Source organism: Poecilia reticulata, chromosome 2, assembly GCF_904066995.2.
Source record: "Poecilia reticulata chromosome 2, P_reticulata-male-v2, whole genome shotgun sequence".
NCBI classification, from domain to species: Eukaryota; Metazoa; Chordata; class Actinopteri; order Cyprinodontiformes; family Poeciliidae; genus Poecilia; species Poecilia reticulata.
In genome coordinates this window covers 18,290,463-18,315,360 of record NC_088831.1, presented here as the reverse complement: position 1 = coordinate 18,315,360, position 24,898 = coordinate 18,290,463, and the positions used below count along the sequence as shown (strand labels likewise).

Sequence of the window (24,898 nt, the reverse complement as noted above, 5' to 3'; positions counted from 1 at the left end):
ACGTTTAAAATCAATTATAAGAAAGAAACACCAGGCGGGAATATGGACCAGTGAAGTTCAGCAGACTATTGTAATGCTTGTCATGGCTTGTTCCAGCCGCTCCTCCCACACTGATGGGATGCAGTTCATCTGTCATTTTCCCAGATGTTCACTATGCAGAAACTCTCAACTTTTTTGATTGAAATTAGGGGTAAATGTGGCTATTTTGCTGTTTTCTTTGTAGTAACCACACAGTTTCTGTAAAGGAAATTCACCTCTGCTCATTTACATGAAACATTTCTCTACATTTCACTGACAGTCTGCCGGATGTGAGTCGACTGGCCCACATAAGGGACAAAGACAACATGGAGATTAAGGTTCAGTGTAAAGATTTGAAAAAATGTCTCCTAATAATTTATCAAACATATTTAGCTTTTAAGGAGAGTAAACAAGTTAGTAGTGACAATAAAACGGTATAATCCTGTAAAAAGATCAAAGTTGGGTGAAATATTGAGGAAGAATGCAGCGAATTAACAAACAATAGAAATTATCTTTATGTTTAATGGCTTTTCATATGATGGCGTATGAGGCCCATATGAAAGAAAAAAGTAATAAAATGAGGAGAATAAAGTCATAAAAGTACAGGAATGAAGTCGTAGTTTCACGAGAACAAAGTCGGATGAGAATAAAGTTGAAATACTAGAATAAAGTTTAAATGATTTGAAAATGAAGTCAATATTTTGAGAATAAAGTAATATCAGAATAAAGTCGTAACATTACAACTTATCATTCCTCTCGTAATTCTTTATTTTCTTAGCATGGCCCTGATTTTTCATATAGTTGTTTGAACAAACCGTACTAAACTGTGTTGCTTTAACAAAGCAACACAGTTTACATCTTTAGTGTTCTTTACTTCTGATAATCTGAGATATTTAGCGGCAATCCGCCGTTTGTTATCGGAGCTTAAGAAGCCCGTTTAGGTCCACAGACGGTTGGTTCTGTTTATTGGTGGAGATAAACGTGGAACTCTGAAAAAAAAAAACCCTGACAAGCTATTGTTGGACCGTCAGAAAAGCCGGGTGATGATGGAACATTTCAGTTTTATCTCTTGAAAGCAGAAACTGACACTCCGTGTGTGTTCAACCCCTGTGACCTGAGTGAATGACACCATATAAATCCCACCAGGACCGTCTTTTTTCTTTTTTTCCCCTCTGCTAGTGAAGGCTTGCCTGATGGGGAAAGTCCTACTTGTAGAGGTCATTATGTGACACTCCAATGAGTTATTACAGCCATGACGCAAACAAGACAGGGACTGCGTGTGCATGTGTGTGTGTGTTTGTGTTTTTCACTCATGGGTGAGGCAACGGAGATGACATCACTGATGCCACCTTCAAATGACTGCACCTCCACCTTGTGCCCTGCCCTCCTTGGGAGTGTTTTCGTGTGCGATTAAGAGGAAGACAGATGGCCCCATCTGCCTTTCATTTGGCCGTTTTTCACCGTTTCCTGCCACCATCACTCTTTCTCAGAGCGCTGTGCTGTGCTGTTTTTTTTTTTTGCGTTCTGACTGTGCACGCACGTCATAAACGGCTTATCAAAGCAACAATAAACCGCCCACGCAGGCCCTCCCATTACAGCCCATTAGCAGCCATTTGCATTGTTGGGATTCTCGCCGAGCGATGGATCGGCGTGCGCTGTTGTCGCAAAAACACGGTCGGCGAAGATGAACCCGAGGGGCTCGCGTACCGGGGGACGTGGACAGGACCTGAATTTACGATCAAAACGAGCCTCGATAAATGCACATCCATTATAATTCCAGCGATTCTTGTTCCTGTAAAGCCGTATTTATGAGGCCATCTGTAGCAACCCGTGCGTTTGTTTCATCAAGCTGCAGCAGATAGATAGAAAGGATTCACTGGTGCTTTTTTACTTTATAATAGGCAGGGTGCTTTCAATACGCCATTGAAACTACGCTAAGTCCTTTGCTTACTCAGAAAGCTTTTCATGCAAGCCTTTTTACGCATGAGTAAACACATGAAAGCAGCACCGCTCACGTCATGTGTCGTTTGTTCAGGGTGCTTTGTTTTTTAGCCAAGCATTGCCATTCAAAGCCTCAGACATGAAGGATTGCTTCACCTTTTCCATCTTAATACAATACACACAAATCTGTGTGCACACCGTCAGACTGAAGGGTTCCTCTTTACACGCTGTTTATTCACATCAACTATTACGCTTTCAGAATGATCAACTTTTCAGAGCTTTATATGTTTCATTCCCACATTTGAGCTCAGTAAATATACAGTTATAGTACATAATAAATGTAGTTAATAGTAATGTAACGATGTAACATCATGGTTACAGGAATCCGTCCTGTAGCCATAAAAGATACGTTGTTCTACTGGCGAAGATGTTTAAAATCACTTAAAATATGAGCCGCTGATATTGCAGTGACATAGTCTCACAGTTAAGATCTTTGAAAGATCCACTTTTAATTGTATATTTTATCCAGTGACAAAAAAAAAGCAACATAGACACTGAAACCAACAGTGGGCGTTTTCTTCATATAATTTTTCCCCCGATGGTTTTCTCAAGATAAGTTAATCTTCAGAAAACTGACTGGTGTCTGTATTAAAGCTTATTCCATGTTGAAATGCATGCAGTTTTTCCTCAAGACTAATTTATCTTGAGAAAACTTTTGGGAAAAAGAATATGCAAAAAAAACCCACGAAATTACATGGATATCTTGAGAGAGAAAAAATCGTAAAATTAACTTGTTACCTCAAGAAAAAAAATCAAGAGAGAAACTCAAATCAATGAAACCATCAGGTTTCATTGATTTCATTCGAGTTATTCTCTCAAGATAACGAGTTATCTTGAGAAAAATGTTAGAAAAATGTATATGCGGAAAACAGAAAATTAACTAACCTCAAGAAAGCAATTGTGACATTAACGTATCTCGAGAAAAAAAATGGTGCATTAACTCTCGAGAAAACGATTGGGAAATGATCTCATCATCTCAAGAACTCCAACAGAATGCGTAAAATGTCCGCTCTCAGCTTCCATACGCAAAAACAACAATTCCTTATAAAAATGTTGTCTGTTGCATGTCTGAGGAAAAAAAATGCATGTATTCAACAGAGCAATAAAAACACTCCCCATGTAGTTTGAAATGGAAATAGAATTGGAAACAATGTAGTGTGCATTTCAGGCCTGTAGGAGGCAGTCACCCAGATGTGCAGCAGGTGTTTATATATGTTCCATAAACATACATCGCATGAAAACGCCTAATGCTAGCATTTTCAATTTGCAGTTGCATTCATTTCTCAATTTTTTGTGCTTTTGGCCAAAGTTACTTAAAGCCACAGTGGAGGGTCGTCTACGGCACAGTGGCAACCAACACATCACCCACGTATTTCCAGGTCCCACAAATTGGTTTCAAAACTGTAGTTTTGGACGATATCCGTCATCTATACCTGACTGTCCTCACAGGTTTGCGGTGGCTGGTTCCTGCCTCCAGTGGTCTGAGACGTGGGGTACGTCTTGGGCAAGTGTGTTGACATTTCAAAAGTTTTGAGGAAAAACAAAAAGTTCAAGTGTTTTCAACCGGAAGCTTTCAAGCAATGCAGTTTGCTTGAAATAGCAACTCTTTGGGTTTAGTTACTTCGACATTTTTCTTCTTGCAAATGTCAGCAGTAGAGCTGTGGCTCGAGATGTGATTCCAGTCAAGTTGCATTAATCTGTCACAAATGTGTCGCCTTTCCTTTAAAGTCAGACAAAACAACAGGCATGTAAAACTCTTTAGATTTAGGCATGAGGGATTTCAGTTCTGACTTGCAGTCAGAGATCCTTCTGCATGTAGGAACTTCTTTTTCTTGCCTCGCTCCATGGCAAGTTAACATTTCTTTCCAGGATGCTAGCGCAGACACAGAACACAACCTGTGCAATGGGAATACTTATTCACAAAGGTTAGGTCCAGACAGTCGATAGTTGAGGATCATTTGGTCGTCGGATCAGGAACGTTCTTTCATTCATGATGTGTATCTCTTGACCATAGGTGAGGTCAGCTTTTCTTCTTGGCTCTGCTCTTTCACTGATTGTATCACCACTTGTCTAGAAACCAAGCATCAATCCGTCTGTCCAGCTCTCGCTCTATCTTACCATCACCCGTGACCCCTGACCCAAAAGGAGCAGTCCACTATTTTATGGTTAAGAACCATAGACCCAGACTTGGAGAGAGTGACTCTTAACCAGACTCATTCTCAGCTGCATACCGCTTCAGTGGATATTCAAGACCACAGTCTGAAGATGTTGACAGTACCAGAACATGCAAAAATCAAAGTGGAGACTCTCAGGTTTTCAAACTAGACACCCTGCTCTTTACGTTTGTGGATCCAGTCCAGGAACACCACAAACAGGATCAGAGTCCAGGGGCAGAATCCAATGTGGTGGAAATAGTTCTCTTTTGTACTCCCAAGTCTTTAGTTATGCAAAGATGAGATCAGCACTGTTCTCTTCACAGCAAGTCCTTGACCAGATTTTCCGATCTCCTATGGAAGATTGGAAAAACTTAGAAGAGGCTGGCAGAGAAATCAGTTAAGTTCTTCTTTGAGTCCTCTGTTTGGCGGTGTTGTTTTGCCACTTTTGACTTTTTGTGGTGCTGCCAGTGACAAACATAAGATGAGAAACTCGACCTGGGAAGTGGCAGCAATAAAGATGTTCAGCAACAATTCGTCTATTTGGAATGTGAGGTGAGATGCTGGAACTCCTTGACTTGTAAACACAGGCGCCACAGCTGCGTTGGCTTCATTGCCTATTGGTGGTGCTGCTCATTGGAACCACTTGGTATAAATCTATGTCCTGATGGAACATCAGCCATTATTGGTCATTATTTATTATCCTTACAGACTTGGAGCAAGTGAGGCACCTTGATCGCACACTTCTGCACTGTTGGCATAATTTGGGGCGAATATCTGACCACTCCTTAATCTCAGTATTAACATTGAAACTGATTGTCTTCCTGCCCTGGGTTTTTTTGGAAGGCTAAATCCAAAGCACTTCCACTAGTGGTGAAACGGCAAAATAGGCCAACTCAATCTTTTCTCCACCATAAGCTAACTAGCTTTAGCTTATTGATGTGGGCAGCTGAAACTCTGAGTCGAGCTTCAAAGTGCTGCTTTTGGGAGGGTTCTCTCTCTCTTGCAGTGGTGGGAAGTAACGAAGTACAAGTACGTCGTTACTGTACTTAAGTACAATTTTCGTGTATCTGTACTTTACTTAAGTAGATTTAATAATGGGTACTTTCTACTTTTACTCCACTACATTTTACAGTAAGTATCTGTACTTTCTACTTCACTACATTTCTACAAAACTGTCACGTTACTGGTTACATCCAAGTCGTGTTGTGTTTTTTTTTCCCGTTAAAATGTGAAGTTCAGGGACTTAAGGTGGCGCCGTAAAATCCGAGCAATAACGTGACTTACGTGTCTGTTGTCACCCATCGGCTCCACCTTTACTCGCACGCGGAGCTCCAAGACAAGACTCCTGCATAAATCATAAGATATGGCGACATGTAAAATCAGCAGCGCTTCGCTTTCACAGACGGTGGGGACTTTGTCCAATTTTTAACGTCACTTGGAAGGAAAGCTTTAAGAAAGGTAAGATCTGTGGACGTGATGCTAGCAAAGCTAACTGTATTGACTGAGACACATGTTACATCTGCGATGACTGACATGTCGCAGATATGGGACAACGCTGTGACCAAAGTGCAATATAGTAATATGACATTCATGGACGATCCGATTCTTCTGGACGGATCTTGACTAAGTCCTATAGTACTGAAGCCTCACTGAGAGCCGTTCTTTGTTCTTGTAATGCTCTGCGTACACTGCAGTTGCTATTTTATTTCATTAAAATATATTTATATTTAATTGGTGAATAAATAAAACAAGAACGTAGGAACGCAGAGCATGCTCATTGCTCTTTGTTTTCGTCACCTGTCATGGTGGCAGACATTGCAGCAGGAGGGAGGATGAGAACAGTCACGGTGCTCCTCCTGCTTGGTTCTACTTCCTCCTGCTTGGTTACTTCTTGCTTATTGGGCCTTGGACAGTGTTCATAGTTGAGCGTTGTTAATTGCTATGTTTAATGGTGCAGACAATTATTATTTCTGACATTGGCAATATGGGCAACCGCACAGGGCGTTATTTTTTTAGGGATGGCAGGAGACCTCTGTGGATTGTGGCACAGAGATGAAAGCAAAACAGAATGAAGAAGAGTTTGAATTGTCACTGGTTAAATTTATTTCAGCTCTAAGTATTTAATATCTAGGTGGGAAAGTGAATCTTTCAGATCAATTTGAGAAGCAATTTTGATAGATGCACTTAATTTTATTGTCATGTAGCACGGGGTGCTGGTTTTGATTTGGTCTTGGGTTCAGTGGTCTAGACTACAACTCTGCTACGAGGCTCCTTGGTTCCATGTCCTCCTCTGCCAGTTGGATTTCTTTCAAAATAAATGTGTGGCAAAAAAAGTGAAGTTCATGTTATGTTAGGACAGGAGACGAGATGTTTCCATCCCTGAAATTATGATGCATAGAATCACATATCTAAGTCTAAACTATGTTACAGAGTAAACGCAATAAAAACATGTTTTATCTGTGGCATATGATCATATGATCGGTACACTTAATGATATTAGTGATTAGGTGATGCATTCAGCAAGTACTTTTACTTTTAACACTTAAGTATTTTTAAAAACCAGTACTTTTTTACTTTTACTTAAGTAAAATGTTAATGTGGTACTTTGACTTTTACTTGAGTACATTTTTGTCTGTGTATTTGTACTTTTACTTAAGTACATTTTTTGAGTACTTTCTCCACCACTGCTCTCTTGGCACTCTAGATGTTACATCAATGCAAAACCATAAACCAATTCATGGTAAGTCTAACCTTGTTGGTCCATGAACATCTTAATAAATGTCATTTTCATCTTTTGTAACTTCAATTTAAATTATGTGATGCTGGTGACTAATTGACACTTTGACCTCACGTAGAATAGTTTGAACTGATGATCTTGAAGGTGTTTAAAAACCTTCCCAAAGGATTCATCCGTTCTTCTGAGGTCTTCACAAACTTCCTTGTTGCTCCGACTGTTGGCCGATCCGGTGAGCCATGTCAACAGAAATGTTTATGGTGGCAAAGACAAAATGATAAGCTGCATTGGAAATGGATCACTAATGAGCAGCTGACTGATGTTGGTGTTTTTAAGTTAAATTACACTCGTGACCAGGAGCGGATCACATCAAGATCATAAATCAAAGGTCCGACTGTGGCAGAATGTGTTGATAAAACTTCATATTAATTAACTTAAAATAGAACTGAATCTCTGGGTTGGATGAATACTTCTTCAAGTTAAATGATATTGAAGATCTTTTGTCGTTAAGGTAATTTGTCGGTATGCAGATAAAATCTTTTTTCATTTGATTGATTACATATTTATGCACACAGCTTGGACCCTGAAGGCTTTATTTACGTGGCCTTCTAGTAAAACAATCCCAAAACTCCCCAAAACTGTGGAAATTGCTTTTCTTTTAATAAAGCAACAGTCTGAAGCCTTTTTTATATTTTGGATCTTTAACAATAAACAAATGTAATATCAGGAAATGGTTTATTGTTGAGCAGGTAAAACTACAACTATTTGCCTTTTTAATTTAATTAATTTTATGGTTTAAATTTGGACACGCTTCAGTCCAGAGGCTCAGATAAAATGATACGGAGGGCCGCTTCATGAAATATTAATCTGGATGGCCGTTTATATTCACGTTGAATATGCAGTGAGATCATTTTTTATTTGAAACACTTTTTCAAACTTGTGTAGAAAAACATCAAATCCACAATATCCGATTGTTTTGAACAAATCAGGAAAGTTTTCTAATTACATCATCGTTGCCACTTCCATTAAAAACCCCAGAGTCAATCGTGCATCCGATTGGTTGGACGTTAACTTCCATCTGGAAATCTGATGAAAGGCTTTTATACGCCTCCTCATTCCCAGGTCGTCATTCCCAGGTCGTCATTCCCATGTCGCCGGCACACAGAGGACAATCCTGCATCTCCTTCCATGTCTTGTGCTCCTCAGCTTCAGTGTTCTTCGTGTGGGCAAGAACACACACATCAGACTCAAACACACACCATGTCAGTGTAACCAGTGGATGTGGAGGGAGGTTTTGTGCTGTATATGATTTGTTAGTGTGTGACCTTCAGAGCTGTAAATGCAGCTAGGGATGCAGAGTTTCTTCTGGAGGCATTATGTGGAGCTTTGCTCTCCAGGTGCGTGAGTGTGTGTGTGTGTGTGTGTGTGTTGGCTGTGGAGAAGACAGTGCTGTCCCGCTAATAAGGAGCCAGTCTGACAGCAGTCTTGACAACACTCTGACAGACAACAAGCCGGCTTTGTGCTGACTTACTGGAATATTTCTGGCTTCTCTTGCTCAGGGTTAACTCCAGGGACACACAGAGGCAACGGTGAATCCGGTTAGATTCTGCACATTCGGAGATTTCTCTCCTGCTCCTCAAATAAATAGTCGCACAAAGAACACCACGAGTCATTCTGCGAGTTTAATTTGAAATATTTTCTCTTTATTGGAATCGTCAGGGTCAGACATATTTCGGTGACAGGATGCAGTGCAATGAAAACCCTGAAGCACATTTTCTGTTTATGCTTTTTGTTTTTTATGATGTACTTAAATGTTTCAGGTAAGAAAAACAGATTTGATTATGCAGTTTTCAGATGATGATTTCTTCCGTTAAGGGAAAACGGTTATGGGAAATAATTACCCCATGATACTTATCATAACTGGCAATCAGTATTTTAAATTGAGGTGTTGGGTTAAAGAACGAACAGCATGAGACTTTGACTAGTAAAATCCAAACCCTTCATTTTCTCTGGTTTTATTTTTGAGCCATTTACGGCTGGACGTCTTGATGGACTTCCTGTGACCATCACGTGTCTGACTGCAGGCGTTGTGTGGTTTTTCTGAAATGCCATGATAGATAGTTGTAAGCTAGGCAAAAGACAGCATTGAAAAAGATTTGACTCTTATCTCATGCGGCCACAGAATATTTGACCAAAATCCTGTTTTGGAGGTGAAGAAGAAGAATCTTTTGTCTTCCAGTCAGTCAAAGTTTGTTGTTGTTGGAAGCCCCTGACCACTCAGCTCTCAGTTTGTTGAGGTCTAGACAGATTTTTCTTTCCGGCTTTGTGGAACTGCCGCCTTCGACGGCTCCTTCAGACTAGCAGCAGCAGCAGTTAGCAAACACCTGGTGGGACTGCACATCTACTAAGCTTATTACAAGCTACTTCTCAGTGCAACGCTTTTAAAAATTTTGTTAAAGGGTTAATAGGAGCCATGTTGTGATGACTTCCTGATGGTGGAGGTACAGAAAGAGTAGGGGCTTCTTAAAGAGACAGGGGCCCAATTTTAAAGTGTTCAACTGCGAAGTCAAATTTCTTTTAAGTTATATTTGATCTAAACAACATTTTTATAACAACTAAAGGTAACATAGTTACTTGATTGTGCTATAATATGTCATTATGCGCCTGGAAAACACATAACACTGCCACTGTAACATTTGTTGGACAATCTGAAACATTTAAATATCACAAAACAACAAAAGCAGAATAAATCTTAACAGGGGCAAATACTTTTTGGCAGCACAGTAGATAAATTCTTACCTTATGGAGTAAAGGTGACCTTCATGTCACAGAAGCTTATATTGCTAGCCAGAAACCCAGCAGACAATGTAGCTGTAGAATTGAACCACACAGGAATCTACATTGTATGCCAGGTTCAGGACAAAGCAAATATCTGCCTAGTGTGGCTTCTTGGGCATCCGTCAACACCATTTTTATGAAATGTATCCGTTTGTAGCTTAATCAAAGTAAAGGGAATTCAATCAGAAGTCAGAAACTCAGAGACGCCAAATGAGTTTGACAAAACAGGAAGAAGAACAAATGTGATAATGGGCCCTGGTTGAGTTGTGACACCGAGAACATCCCATCACTGAACGAGCCCCCCAAAATCACAGCCGGTGGTGGGAGCGGGAACGCGCCGACGGACGAAGAACTTTGGACCGGGAAGCGGGCGGAGCTGTCAGAGACCCAGTAGCCAGATGTAGCTGCTGATTGCTACACAGGATCTACACTGCCTACTGAGCAGCTGACAGTCACCAGAGAGCCGAGAAGCAACAGACGGGAGTCGGCACACTTCTGCGGACGCCATCTGAGAACAGAGCGAACACTTCCGTTATTAACTCCCACCCAAAAAAAAAAAAAAAAACTTATCAAAATATTCTGTGCAACAAAGATGAGAGTCATGATGAACAGATGGGGGTTGTGGGGTGGGAGAAGGGGACAAGCAGATCAAGCAGAAAGAAGAAGAGCAGCCTGAGGGAGGGGAAGGATATGGGAGATTATCTGCTGACGAACATCTCCAAGCTTGGCATTATCAGCGGCAGATTCCTGTCATTCTTTCCCATTAGCCCTGAGGCACGGCAGGCGGAGGCCGCACCGTGTCGGCTCCAGCCCCGGCCCTGACACGTAACGGGAACACCAACTATAACACTGACCCTCTGCACACGACGTCACGCCGCGGCTTGCTCATGTGGACTAAAAGCTTTATCACGACACTCTGTGGTAAAATTGTGTTGACAGTAAAAGTGACCATAAGAACTGTATAGCTGCTCTTGACCAACATACCTATGTGTAAAACACTTCTAAAGGACACCAGTCATGTGTGTAACAAATGTATTGATAAGAATAATAGAGGGGTTTTCAAACATCATTAATCGTAATTTATTGTGACGACGACAAATCAAAATCTTATCATGACATGAAATTTATCCTGATAAGTGATAAACGATACGATAAACCCACTCTTCAGAATTTTGCCCGCTGGGATGCTATGCGGTCAGCTGCACAAACAGATAATGATGCAAACCAAACTTGTCATTTTGTTGTATAACTTTTAATGAGGAAAGAAGTCATGACGGACGGACAGCTGCTGTCAATCACAAGGACTAGCAGCCGCTGGCATATTTATGGACTTGCAGTCAACGCTTTTTACCAGGTAAGAAGATTAACGTTCATGTACTTCATAAGTAAGACTAGCAAGATACAATCAAATATTGCACTATTGAGAAGGTAGGAGCCCAATCATTAGTAATCACATAGAAAATGCTCCAGCATTATGTAGCCTAGCATGTTCTGGTGTAAGAGGAAACGCAGTTTATGACATAGTGATGATATGGGTCAGATTCTAAGCCAGCTATTTCCAACTGTTGTCTAAAACATGGCTATACTGGCAGAAACCACTTGGGCGGACGACGTCCATCATGGCGCCTCAAAGTGTTTAAGTGACGTTGCTGCAAAGAGTCAATCGGTGTCGCAAAGGGAGCGGAGAGGCATCCTGCATGGTTGGCCCTCTCAGCCTCTCTGCATACCTGAAGCCCCATGACCCTACCAATCAAACAATCCTCCACCAGCTGATGGTCACTTGACTCCAATTTCTTTCAATTAACAGAACTGTGCTGCCTTCCCTTCGCCTTTCCCCCACGGCCCGCATTCCAGCCTCTCCCGTCACCATTCACGCCGCGTCTTTCCGCGTTTCTACGCCGGCAGCAGAGATGTCTCACGCTCGCGTTTGAGGTTGCATCATTTGTCTTTCCCCAGCAGTTGACATATCTATGATAAAATGTGAGTTCTCCCACTGAGGCTTTGTACCGAGGGATTTGAAGAGGTGTAAAAGGATGTGGCCTGGGGCTCTGTTCTTTGCTGGAGGGAACGCAGTTTTTAAAAAAAAAAAAAGATGGTGGGAAGGGAAGTGTGGGGGAAGAAAGTGGTGAAGTAAAAAAAAAAAAAGGTTACCTTTCTTGGAAACTGCTGCGGGTCACATGGATGTTCGGTTATATTTTCGGAAAAGTCGTTGCAGAAGTGGCCTCCCTGTAAAACAGAAAAGAAAGACTTTAGACTCCACTCAGGCATGAGGTTACAGTACATACACTGTAAAAGAACAAACCATACAGGCGGCTGCATTCAGGTTTAAGTAGCAGCTCTAAACCAGTGAGCATGTGTAAGTTCCCAGGACTGCAGATAAGGTCATATAGTCTTATCTATGTCTTTTTTCCACTCTTTGGTGATGCTGCGGCCGCAACAAAGCAGAGAGGTGCACAGTGCAAACCAGAGGCGGACCAGTACATACAGGACGCAAAACGGGCCACAATGGTGAGGCCATCAACACTCGACAGAAATTATCAATATTTTGGCCAAAACTAATTGTCTTTGTTTTTTATTAGTGCAAACAGTAAAGCTTTTACAAATCATAAAGTGTTTAATAGATCAGTTTAGAACAGACCATTGCAGTATTCTACATTTTGAAGTTGACGTATTTAAATGTCGTCCAGTGTGAATGGTAAAAGTTGTATGCGCTGTTGTGTCGATGTTTGAGACTCTTATTTTGAAGCCAAAACGGAAGTAGCTCCTGGGTTAAGCCTGCTGTACTTGACTGATGAAATGTTTTTATCACACTTATTGACAAGACTGATACTAACGCAATGAAGGAGATTCTTCATAAAACTAAAAAAAATTACAGAAAACCGTCAGCAGCGTCTTCTTCATCAGACTGCTGTACAACAGGAGCGTTTTCAGAACCACTACAGGAAGTCCGGCCTGCCCATCGGCATCAACTTCTCTGACAACGCTTTGAAGGAAATGCGTAGTTTTGAATCCGATTGAAAGGCATTCACCGCTTTTAAATCCAGCTTCAGGAAGCACGTCTGGTACTTATTAAAAAAGAAATAGACTTCACCCAAATACTTTGTAAGCATTTTGAAATGAAAGCAGTTCGTCTTAGCTGTTAGCTGCTAAAGCTCCTGCTATAAAGCCGCTGCTGTTAGCCATGCATGAAACCAGCAATAGAAGGACGGGTGTGACTGAGATGAGGACGGTCACAAGATTCCTTCAAAGGTTTGAAATTTGTGCCCTTTTATTTTTACTTTCCTCAAAAATATTGCAAAAATATTGCCTCATCGTCTTGTATCGTTTTAAAATCCTAAGTTCTGTCTCTAGTGTTCACCAATCAGATTATTTTTTTACCCTCTACTAAAGCATTTTGTTTGTAGGACAAAGCTTGAGCTGGAGACATAACAGGAAAACTGGAAGCACAAAGTGACCAGAGTTTCCAACTGCAGCAACCAAAGACCAATCAGACGAGAATCCGGGCCGCAGGGCGCAGCGTTGCAACACGACCACGCTGGTCATCGACACCGCAAAGGGAAACGCGTGCCTGCAACCCCCAGCGTCCCACGCCCCAACCCCCCACCCCCTCAGGATACCAGCAACAGTCAAGCAGCTCGAACTTAAGAAAAAAAAAAGTTGCACCGGTTGAGGAAGGGTGTGTGGGTGGGAAGAGTGGTGGGGGTTGTGGGGGCTGCTAGCGTGGGTGAGGAGGGGCGAGGCCAGGCGTGTCATTCCATTCCTACTTGAGCTGGGCACTGCTATTCCTAGAGTGTGGTTACATGGCAGTTGATGTGGGTTTCCTCTTAGTTGCCTCGAAGATGACTGGGCCTGACCACATCCACATTCACACACACACACCAGCAACACATTCACAAAGTGACAACTGTGTGCACACATGCAGCACATACACACCACACAAACTTTCAAGGAGAGGGCAAAGAGGAACTGAATCATTGCCATGCTTTAGCATGAATGTCAGGGGCGGGAGCGAGGTGACCATTCTTAAAAGTATGTGTCTGTGTGTGTATGTGCACTGTAAGTTGCACTTCTGCTGCAAACCGTTTGTGTACATGTGCTGTTTGTTGCTCAAGTGTGTGAGTGTGTGTGTGTAGGATGTGTGAGCTGGGTGTGGATGCATTCCCCGTCACTCCACGTCCTGAGCGCGCTCAGCCTGCTCCTCGCTCCATCTTTAAGGTTTCCTTCGGCTGCAGCTCGGCGCTCGTTATCTATCAAAAACCTACACTGCCGCAGCACGTGTGTGAATAAAGAAAGAGGATCCAAAAATAGGCCTGGAGGATGATTGGAGTTCTTCCTCTTCCCTTTCTGCACTTACTGAAAGACAACTTTGTTACTTTCAGCGGCAGCGGTTAGTGTCTTCTTGTAATTTTCTTAAAAAAAACAAAAAACAAAAAGACAACTTTAACACCAGAGTGTGTCCACTTTTTGAAGAAGAACTGGTATTAAAGTGAATAATCAAAATTGTCCTAGATCAAAATGTTTTGGGGTTTTCTTTGACAGAGACGCTTCTTCTAGGTCAGGGGTGTCAAACTCCAGTCCTGAAGGGCCGCTGTCCTGCAGTTTTTAGATGTGCCACAGGTACAAAACACCTGAATCAAATGGCTTAATTACCTCCTCAGTTCTCCAGAGCCTTGCTAATGACCTAATTATTCTATTCAGGTGTGGTGCAGCAGAGGCACTTCTAAAAGTTGCAGGACACCGGCCCTCGAGGACTGGAGTTTGACACCCCTGTTCTAGGTGATAAGATGCAGTGAGCCCTGGGTGCTTCCTTCCAATAAAGCAGTAATCAATCAATCAATCGGGTGCACAGACCTCAGCAGACCCCAGACTGAGAGTCTCAGTTGACTGTGATTGTGAGTAAAAACTCTCAGCCCAAACGGAGAGAGAAAACCAACAGCTTTTTATCAATGCTGATCCGTCTCCGCCAGAAAGACCGGTGGGAAGTCCCTTATCTCCCCATCAGGCTTTACATGTCAGGCGCTCTTAAACGGCTCCCCTGGGTTGCTGCTTGATGGGTTTCACACAATTATCGAACTGACTTCAGGGTTAAAGCGTAGCGAGCGAAAGGCCTTCTCCAGAGAGAGCTCCAGCTCCAGAGGAGGAGAGCGATGTCTGCGGGCTCTTCCAGGAGGCTGGACTGATGGGAAAGAGCTGGCGAAAGGAGCGAGGAAAGCGAACTCCCTCCTCGAGCTGCTTTACGAGGGCCTGGCAGAAGTGCTGAGGAATGAAAAGAGGTGCAGCAAGAGGACGGAGGGGTGTCAGTTTGAGAGGGGATAGAAAGATGAAAAGTGTCCTTTTGTCCAACGTTGGGGGAAAAGAGGCACTTTGCCTTTGCTGGGTCACAGGGTTTACAGAGAACTAGGACTGCACCCTGGCACACGTGGCCATAAATCTGCTTCATTAGTCCCAACAAGCAGCAATGTGGAGTCTAGAGTTTTATAATGTGAGCTCTGGCTGGGAGAGCAACAACCTGACCGCTAATGTCTCAAATCTTAACGCCAACAGTTAAGAAACGGGACAAATGGCAGCAGGGAGAGTTTCTTAGGTAACTTCCCAAGAGTTTGACACTTGATTGAATGAACCTGCTAATCTGCTTCAGCATCAGACTGATCTTGTGCAATAGTCCCAATTCCTTTCTGACGTCTTCCTACACCGGCCACTTTGAATAATCAGCCAAGCTGAGTCATTGTGTGAACTGATTACCTTTGGAAAACAAAAGGAACACCTTAAAAACGCAGCTCTGCAGGCCTTGCCCATTGATCCTGGTTTTCCATGACGTGCATCCGTCTCCACTACCTTTTCCTCTCACACACACACACACACGCACGCACGCACGCACACACACACACACACACACAACTCCACGCATTTGTGTCGGTTTATACACACACACACACACACACACACACACACACACACACACACACACACACACACACACACACACACACACACACACACACACACACACAAAGAAAAAAGGCTGCCACTTATTGGAATTCAGTGTGGGGCCCAGGTAGGGGAAGCTCTGCCCATATATGAGCAAAGGAGGAAGAAGGCCAGGTGTGTGTGGTTTGAACACCGTTGGAACGACTGTTCTAGAGAACACACACACACCCGTGCACACACAGGAAAAAGCCCATTCACAGAAAGTACAGAGAAGACACATGCATACCGAGGCTGGAGCCAGCTCCTCCTGTTGTGCACGTTCAGCATTCAGTCCTGTGACGTGAAAGTCATGCCACCAAGCCTTAACTCTACGGTCTAGCGGAGAATGACAGACTTGTTGCTATATAAACAAAGAGAGTCATGTGAAAAGGAAAGTGGGGAAAGAGGGAATGAGTCAAGTCATAGTGAAGACTTCTTAACCTAGTTTTTGTTACATAACTCCACCAGCATTGGAGGAACTATGTCTCAATGCCATAGACAGCAGCCGGAGGTTTAGGCTGGATAGGGGTGACTTGCGGTCTAACTTCCCTCAGCCTTTCCCACCTTCAGGAAACATGTGCGTCTGCCACCCTCCGCTCTGGAGTAAGACAGCCGGTCATGACGGGAAGCCCTGAAGCAAAGCCCTATTCTGCCAGTCTGACCACGAACACTCAATGTCTGCTCCTTTTCACCCACAGCACTTTTCTGCACCTCAGAAAACGTAATATTACTTTCCTAAAAGTAAAAAAGTACCCCAACCCAAGATCACAGAGGTACAACTGCTCAACTTTGGTTTGTCAGAGCAAACACTGTCCATGAAACCAGTATCACTACATATATCAAGACAAAGTAAAATCCTCTAATCTACAGCTGATACATTTTAATATATATATTTTTGACAATAATTAACTTCCCGTGATAAACCTTATGATCCTTCCTTTCAGTCCAACCTGATTTTTATTGCCGCCTGCTAAAAACCAAGGCTAATTGCTGGTGTTTTATTTGTTTTCCACTACCTAATCACTTTATTCAGGTGAGTCAGGTTTAGGTTCACATCCAGAACACGTTAATTTTTTCTGAACAGGTCAACCAGCACACCGCTTATCTATTTCAGAGGCAAGTAGATGGCTATAGTTAGACTAACCAACTATGGTCTTACAGCATCGTCTTACTGTATTCCCTACTCATCAGTTAAACTTAAACCCCTCACACTGTTTGGCATTAATCTGGTTTTAGCTCTACATGTTGGTGCCAGGCCTAGAATAACCTTTATATATTTGGGTAGCAGCTAAAGCTTCTGCTTTTGACTTTAGCGTTGCAGTGTCTGCATACATAAACACGGCTACTTGAACAAACCCATCTCAAAGATGGCAAGCATTTTCCATCATACTTTTGCTTTTTGAAACACAGAGTAATGCAGCAGAAACCTTCCCCCACCTGTTGCTGAAAGAAGGTTGTGTCAGAAATCTGCCATTTACAAGAGAGACAAATTCATCGGTTTGGGGAACTTTCCGATCGTGCGGACACTGACTCCTGGAGCAGAAATTAAGACACTACTATCCATCATTCTTACAAAATAAAAGCTGTAGTTTTAAAACTACAATTGGCAAGCTCTGAGCAGCATGTCTGTTTAGCACCAATAAACTACACAACCCTGTCCTACTGATGCCACTTCAAGTTAAGAATGCAAAAAAGGTATAATGATGCAATAACCACCTAAAATGAACAGACTTAGCTTTAGCAACATGTCCTTTTGGTTTTGCAGTGTATGGCAGTGAATAAGATCATATTATTAATATTATGATGTATTCAGGTGTCATATTCATTTTTGTTTTAATTTTTGTGCGTAACACCTTGAAAACTGTTATTTTTTTACTCAAGGTTACCTTCCTATGATGATCTGCTGGATGCTCATGGGTACTTTAAACATGCTAGCAGATTATGTAAAATAATTTCCAATCTGTAATGGCAAATTAAAAAACACTGCAGGGTTATTGCTTTTATCCAAATGCTGGTTGTTGCTCTTGTCTTGTCTTAAATAGAGTGGCATAAAACTAGCATTAACAGACCTCATATAAGAAGTGGCCCATACTGCAATCACAAAAGCTGCTATGCATGGCTGGTCTGCATGCTAACAGAATGCTTGACCACTTGGATGGCCTTTCCCAATCCGTTTTGACTGATTTTAGTCACCAGGATGTGAAAGTAATGAGAAAAATGTGGGTTGCCTAATTATTACAATACTCAGCGATAATATAATGATGCCATGTGTTCGGGGGAGTCTCATCATTCTTCACAGAACGCCATTTTGAACTATGCAAGAACGTGATTAAAGTCCACTGAAGCCTTTTCACAAGATGAACTAAGAACTTACTTGCATGGTAATGCTGTTACAGATGGTATTACTGACTTTAGTTCACATAAGATTGCATCAACCCTTCAGCTTCGGAGTAGCTACCAAGGGCTAGCTTTGTTCAACTATCGACAGTCTGAGCCAAGAACTGGTTATAAAGTCAATGCAGAGTGGCAATGTTTATAGTTTTGCTTATTTAGAATAAATTTTGTTTCCTAAGTTTGATTGTCAAAGCAGTCTTATTACCTTTAAAAGGCCACCTTCTGAGTAGCAAGCTATGGCTAGCTAAGATTAGCTTCATTCGTTTAGCGAAAGTCTGAGCACAAAACGGGTTAAAAAGTCAGTCCATTTATCATTTATCATTTTGCTTATTTGGTACAAATTTTGTTTCTTAAATTTTGTTGTCAAAAAGGTCTTTAACTCAGAAGGTCACCTTCTGAATAGCTAGCTGGAGCTAGCTTTGTTCACAATTGACAGTCTGAGCAAAAACTGGCTACAAAGTCAGTACAGAATAGCAATATTCATTGTTTTGCTAATTTTATTTTCTAAACTTGATTGTCACAAAAGCCTTATTTACTTTAGAAGGTCTATTTTGCTTTATGATGGATCATGGCAGTATCTCTCTGTGTCTTCAGTTGTTGGGAAAATAAATATTACTGTCATGGGTAACTCCAGGTGATAACTATGACATGGAACCTGCTGAAGAAGACAAAAGACACACATCCATCTGCTCCCATATACAGTAATGACTTCATGTCAGGTCAACCATGTCAGACACCATGTACAGTAGATGTCCAACTTTTAAATTGTTGCCTGCACATTTTCAAATAAGAACAATGAACAATTCTCACAGAAACACCTATGCATTGTTTCAGAATGCAGAGCAACTTTACCTGGTGTGTAACAGAAGCAAAGTTTACCTAAATTACTTCCTGCCAAGAAAACCAGGTCAGGGTTCACTGTGTAGGCAGTTTGACAAGACAAAGGGGCAGATTCCAGGCTAATCTTCAGAGGAATGTAATCTCCTCCATCAAGATACCTGTGATGCATCTCACCGCCAATCTGCCCCCAATGACAATCGCACCGGAACCTTTCCCAGATAAGCTCTCGTGGATCCTTGCACTCTGAGGTGACAATTCCTTATCACCACTCCCCACACTCTTTCTCCGCCTCTTTCCCTCTACCGCACCTCTCGGAACAATAAACTACAGAGTTGTGTGTTCTGGAGGACTGACCCCCACGGTGACCCTGGGGGATTAGGGGCAAAACGAGACTGTGGACATGTCTTGTCGACGCACGAGGAGTGGCTGTCACATTGAACTGCAATGAAAAAGGCGCAGGGTATGCATGCCTGTGTGGCCATAGGCTGGGCTGCTGGCAGCGGCTCACGTGGCTTTGGAGGGCCTGGTTGATTTATGACCACAGACACGCACACACACACACACATGAAAAAACACACACCGATACATCAAGTTTTGACATCAAAAGTCTTAGTCAGAAAGAGTGGGAGATAATCTGAAGGACAACAGCTGGGAAGACGCATGAGAGACCAACACACAAGAACCACTGCTCGACTTGTGACTCAGCCCATCTCAGGAAAACATGTCATTCGGAACCACTGGCTCTGATTCACACAACTCCTTAAAGACATTCCCACACTACTACCCAAAGACAGAGGGGTTTTTTAGAGTCAGAGAGATGGTGGAGACTCGTCTAAACACTGAATCCTGGCTCACCGGTTGTAACGCCAGGCTCAACCAATCACATCAGCCGCCCGCAGTGTCCATTCATAAAGAAGTTAAACAGCAGCGTCCACACTGTGTGACACAGTATCCCCACCCACCTGCATGCTCAGTTCATTCATGCTGTCTGCTGCTGCTGAGCAGACGGACTGGACAGTGCTATCTGTGTCAAAGGAAAAGGGGGGTGGGGAAGAACCGAAAGGCAGTCAGAGGAAGTAGAGCCTCAGCATGAAGAAAATAACTTATTAACAGCTAATCACTTAGCATCAGGCACTGATAAATGAGACTACTGCATACCAAACGCTGCTTCCTTCGGGCTCCGAGGAAGAGGCAGAAGAATGAACCGTGTAGCTATGATTCACGCTTCCCTAATGCGATCGCAACGTGGCCCAAATGACCGGTTTGGACTTCAGGACCAAGCTGGAACTGATCTCACACACCCAGGCGTTTTAAAAAAACGAAAACTGGTCACACACAATTCAAAAGCTCATTCAGGCATTTCCTCTACTTCACCCAACACTGTCCGCCACAGCCTCCTGTTCTTTCTCTCAGCCTATGAAGGGTCTGGGAACCGTTTCTCAAACCTTAACATCCAACATATGATACCCATCAGCAGCAGCAGCAACTCTTTTTTTTTCTGGAAGTCTTTTGCTTTTTTTTTCTCTCCTTTTTTCACTTACCGTCTGGGTGGGAGTTTCCTCCTGGTGCTGACTTTGGAATGAGGGAACCCCCCTCAAGTTCCCCCCAGCTCCTCATCCTCCCTCCAATCTCGGGGTGTCTGGGTGTTCTTCGCTCTTCCTGAAGGGATCCTTGCGTCTTTAACTCTGCCTCCCTCCAGCACACACAGAGAGCGAGCGAGAGAGAGAGAGACCCACTATTGGGTAACAACGTCTCACCCACGTCACTGTCTGTAACTGTGACGGCAAGTTGCACGAAACTTCACTCGTAACTCCCTAAAAGATTTCATCCACATTCTTCTTTTCCTGTCATTTCCTCCTCCCGCTTGCATTCTTCTGAGTGTAATCAGTAACAGGCTTAAAGTGACAGCGGCAGTGCGCTGCATAACCGGCTCTCACTTTCTATCTCCCTCCCTCTCTCTCTCTCTCTCTGTCTTGCGCACACACTTTTTCTCACAGCTTGCGAGGCTCCCTCTGGGCTAAAGGTGCTTTCCCAGAGCTCTGGAGACACCACAGCCGTTAAACTCCCTACAAGCCCCGGCCAGAGTTGCACTATCACATGTTTCACAGTGCTCTCCCTTTCTCTTCCTCTCACCCTCCCTCCCATAAACCCTCCCACCCCTGCAACCAAATGAAAAGTACTGCCTGACTGACTGACACCGTCCAGCTCTCACACACACAAGTCCGACAGCACTCTCTCTTATAGCTGCACTGTTGGGGGGGAGGAGGGCTGAGCCTAACGCGGAGGGCAGTCTCTCCTTACAGAGCACTCCGTTGAGGTTAGGAAGAGGACAGGACCATTCAGAAAAAACGACAGTAAGAGGAAGGAGGAGGGGGGAGAGGGAGGTGGAGTAAATGTGCATGGGTGTGCATGCCTTGTGTCTTAAAAAAAAAAAAAAGGAAACTCCCCCTGCTAGAAGTCTGGGGCATCTTTACAAGGAGTTGACCAATCTTTAGAAGAAGGAGGCAGAAGGGTCTATATGACTTCCAGACTCACCAACATAAACAAACGCTCTTATGTGCATCACGTCTGGGTTCCTTCGTCGATTACATAGACCACAAAGAGAAAGTACTCAGGTTGCCAAGAATGGACAGCCTCATAAGCAAGTGAGAAACCTCATTAAAACCACAGGTTTTTCAAAGAAAGTACCTAAGAATTCAAGCGGTTCCTCTTGACTCTTTGCGGCGACCTTAACTTACCCCTCCCGGTCCTCAGTTCGCCCACGACCGCAATCCAGGTTCTTACCTACATCCTGCCTTTTCGCCCTAATTCTATTCCCCCACGCCATGTTCGCCAGCCACACCCGCGGGTGGCGGTCCCACCCTGCCCCGCCGTTTTACACCCTCCTCCCTGCTGGCGCGGGACGCAAAACTAGGGCAGGGCAGCAGCGTTCAATAGCAGGCTTGAACTTAAGGAATCGCATAACTGATTTGTTACTCACAAGAGGCCATGTGACTCACCAAAGGACACGCTGCGCCCCTGTTACGCTCCCATTACACACATTGTGGTGGGCAAACACAAAGTTACACACCAGCGTTTCAGTGGAGAGAGATTCCGGCCTTTGTCAGGCTCCGTTCGGATCTATTTAAATAGCTTCTGTGAGTCATGTAGCAAGTGGAATTGAGCAATATTTGACCTATATACACATGTTGCTATTCTGCATTGTCACTCCTGAGGGCAATCATTAGGGTCAAAGGTTCTCTAAAAATAATGCGACCTAACACCAAATGCTTTCTTAAGTCTTCAATCACGATAGACCATTAGGTCTCATCTGAGGAGCTAAATGGGGATAAATGCCCCCGGGGGGGATGTTAGGAAACATTTCCACCGCTCACAGTGATCTTATTAACCCAGAATGAGGTAACAAGCCAAACTGAGAAGTTCACAATTGTATTATTCAGTGTACAAAAAAAAAAAGATTGTGATGAAACTCTATGTAGACGACATTTATCTACTATTATGACCTCTAAGCTGATCTTAACTACAGTGGTTTGTTGTTTTTTTTTACATCAATGACGATGATAAAATAAGTGTAGCTCATAAAACAAATTCAATTACAAACTTTAGAAATACCTAAAGTTTAACATTCTGAACACTTGAGTACAAATTATTTAACTGAGTTTTTTATCTGTGTATTTGCCAAACCATTGATCAAACGTTGATTTTGACATAAGAAAGAGGAAATGTAATTAATCTTAATTAATTAAGTCAAATATGGGTGGGATTGTTCTACATGAAATGCAGTTTGTAAGCTCTGATATCTTAATTTTCCTTACAGATATTAAAAGCACAGAGTGTCGACACCTGGCAGACCTTTTTCACATCTTAGCAGGTCCAGTTGAACATCCTGACTTAAGAGACGAGCGATTCCCTTTTCTCATTTTTCAGTCAGCGACTCCAAACCCAAAACGATTAACGAGTCAGATTAAAAGTTTATCAAAGAGCAGAAACCTCATCTAAGAATAAATCAAGGAGTTCATGTTTCACGAAGTCCGACATTTATCTGTAAGATTTTGGAAAAAAAGATGTGTAGTCTGGAAATTCTTTGTCCGCATTGGTTTTTTCCCCCTGATGTATCCAGACCATGATAACGCTAAAACCCAATTTGAACTTTTCAACACTGTAATGACCGTAGACTGTGGTCCTCGGCGGCGTTCGCCGTCACACGTATCGACAGATGGATGTGGATTCGTTCTGTCTGGAGAGAGAGTGAGCTGGTCTGAGTGATTCACAGAAAATGAATGGTTATAAAGTCAAGCACTAAGCATTCTTGATGAATCAGAGCCTAAGTGACTCCAGACATGCTGACGGACAGCAACACTTTGGCGCTGAAATTATAACTCGGCTGGCAGAAACTGGTTGAGCTTCAGTCACATTTCTAAAAAAATAAAAAGTCTTAAGATAACTACAGACCCTTTTAAAACTTGTTGCGGCGGTTAATCTGCGACATGAATTTAAGATTTCTTGTACTGAATTCCTCTGAACCGAAACAATCGGGTTATATTTCTGCAGGGACTGGATCAGCCTTTCCTTTCTAACTACGACGCTTTCTACACTGGTAAGCTTTTAACAGCTAGCATGAAAACTATTTAAAAAGCTACAAATAGGAGTTGAAAACCTCTGAACGTTGCATTACATCGCCGCCATGTTTTGATGCGATCGTTAAGAAATGTTTAAGACAAGCATTGCCTGTTCTCGGGAAAAATTCTTGGGCTAGCTTAAGAGAGCAGTTAGCTTAGCCATTCACGATTAGCGCTTCGTTCATCCCTTTAATGCTACAGGCGCAGCAACAACTGGAGGGAGAGAAAACTGCAGCAGCTGAGAGCGTTTGGAACGCCGTGAGCTGAGCGCATCACAACTCGGTGGTCATTTGAGTGAGAAACATTTAGACGACAGGGCGGCGCGCGGCACAGAGGCTGAACGGGCGCCGCATACGCGGAGGCCATTAGCCCTCAAAGAAGCCGTAAAGTTTAATTGCATTTATGCCCTTTTTATGTCTATTCAACTGCAGTTTTAGGTATTTAATAAGGGTGTAACGAGATCCTGGGATATTGAAACGCCACAATGTTTCTTGTTAAAGTGAAGTATGACTATGCAGCAGCGACGTGCGGTGAGATTCCTGACTGGTGAGGCATTCCTCCAGGGTCAGACGTACAAAAGCCAGTACAGAAGTGTATCCTACAATCATACCTTTTTAGTCACTGGTTGTTTTTTAATTATTTGTAACTATTTGTCTTCAGTATTTAATTACAAATATCTACAAATGTGGACAGGGTGATAGTTTTGCGCTGTCACACATTCAGAAAAGTGACAATTATCCACTTAAAAAAAAATCATGTCAACAACGTGATGATTAATGTAACTGGATAGATTTGAAGAACTTCCAACTTTAAGTGAACGCTATTGATTTAATGATGTGATATTAAATCAATATTGTTGACATTAGTGATAAAATATAGACAAATTCAACTTAGTAATTTTCAGCTAATGGTATTTATGCAGAAATAAGCAATTACACAATTACAAATTTTACAAAATCAACATAGTATAACACCAAACTACATGTTTAGTACGAAGTAATAATTTTGTAAATGTTAATTTGGATTATTTGTTTACATAACCTTCAGAGGTTGGAGACGACGACTGACATCATAGGAAATGTCACTCAATTTCTATGATGTCACTACTAAAAACGTTTTTTTAAAGTTAGTCATTCATTTTAACCTGTAATGTTAAAATAATCGTACATATGACCAGAGGTCAACATCTAACTTAAAAAAAGTTTTGTTGGCTCTAGTGGCCTTTATTTGAAAGTATTTCGACAGGAGAGAGGGGGAAGGCATGCAGCAAATGTCGTCAGGCTGGGAATCGAACCTGCGACCACACCCATAAGGACCAAGGCCTCCATACG

General features: G+C 42.6%; 1 long non-coding RNA gene across 1 annotated transcript; it reads right to left on the bottom strand.

The window, feature by feature from the left end:
• Positions 1 to 8,590: 8,590 nt before the first annotated feature.
• On the bottom strand, positions 8,591 to 24,456 carry LOC103481689 (uncharacterized). Its single transcript, XR_001776401.2, has 2 exons — positions 11,899 to 24,456; positions 8,591 to 10,255 (listed from the first exon to the last, which is right to left on the bottom strand). It is a non-coding gene; the product is annotated as an uncharacterized LOC103481689 (long non-coding RNA).
• Positions 24,457 to 24,898: the final 442 nt, after the last annotated feature.